Source organism: Egretta garzetta, unplaced genomic scaffold (assembly GCF_000687185.1).
Source record: "Egretta garzetta isolate BGI_Z169 unplaced genomic scaffold, ASM68718v1 scaffold110, whole genome shotgun sequence".
NCBI lineage: Eukaryota > Metazoa > Chordata > Aves > Pelecaniformes > Ardeidae > Egretta > Egretta garzetta.
This window is the reverse complement of record NW_009258263.1, coordinates 151,381-152,433: the sequence shown is the minus strand read 5'-3', so window position 1 is coordinate 152,433 and position 1,053 is coordinate 151,381. Positions and strand designations below refer to the sequence as shown.

At 57.9% G+C, this 1,053-nt stretch overlaps 1 protein-coding gene across 1 annotated transcript in view; it reads right to left on the bottom strand.

The window, feature by feature from the left end:
- CADM1 (cell adhesion molecule 1) overlaps positions 1-1,053 on the bottom strand; it is a 73,374-nt gene that overhangs the window by 35,072 nt on the left and 37,249 nt on the right. The window lies entirely within an intron of this gene.

Here is a 1,053-nt window from a genome sequence, read left to right as displayed (position 1 = left end):
CTCCGTCCCGGAGGGCGTCAGGGCACGGCCGCAGCCCAACCGCTTCCTCCGCACCAGCGCCTCCGCAGTTCTCCCTTTCCAGCTGAGGGTGAGAAGGATTCTCTGTGCTGTCCAGAGCGCCCGATCCTAGCGGGACACTCCCAAACGTGCAGAAACTGGACATGATGGGATGCAAACCTGTTATTTGACCGCGAGCTCCTGAGAGACCACGAAAAGCCCTTTCCGAGGCGGCCAAAACGTCTGCTGGATGCTCAAACTAGAGGGCACGGGCTTACGTCCCCTGGGCACCCCCATCTCCTCCAAAACAACACCGCCTCGAGTCTGCCCCCGGGGCTTTAATCCTGCGGGGCAGCAGCGCTGTGAAGCCCTCTGCGGTCTCGCCCACAGCCCAAATGCAGAACTAATTAACAAGCGCGAGAGTTAACGGTGAGCCCTAAATCCCAGGTCGCTAACGTCGGGGAGGGTTGACCTAGCACTCGCTTGGGCCAAAACGGGCACATAAAACCACCCGAGGAACGAAACCGCCTCCTCTACAGGTGCTTTGCAGCAGCAGCTTTCCAGAGTTTTAACCTCCTGGGGAACCTCCCGTGTCCCGTTCCAACCTCTTCGTTCTCCACAACATCAGTCGCTCCCTTAAACACCGATGTCCAGGAGGTAAAGACCTCGCTTATACCCTGCGCATACGAGTTATTCCCACCCTAAATGCCTATCTGACCTCATTGGTAAAGCAGAGTCTTTTGGAGCTACAGGCGCTAGAAAACCACCCGTACCATGCGGGAGATGAATTCAATTTCAGCTCAAAGCTTGGAATTACCTTCGATCTTTGGGCAGGTTTCTAAGACTGGGCTTAAAGAGGCTCGTGCGCAAGCGGCATTTGGATAGGGATGTCAACTGCTCCACGGGTGATGCAGCTAAACACCAGAGCAAGCCGGAGAGACGTCGGCTGCAGAGCTTCAGGCGGCTGTTGCGTGGCAGGAGCTGCAAACCAACGCGGGCTGCTGGCCCGTCCGGCCCCCCGGGACCCGCCCTTAAACGGGCGCGGAGAAAGAGGGC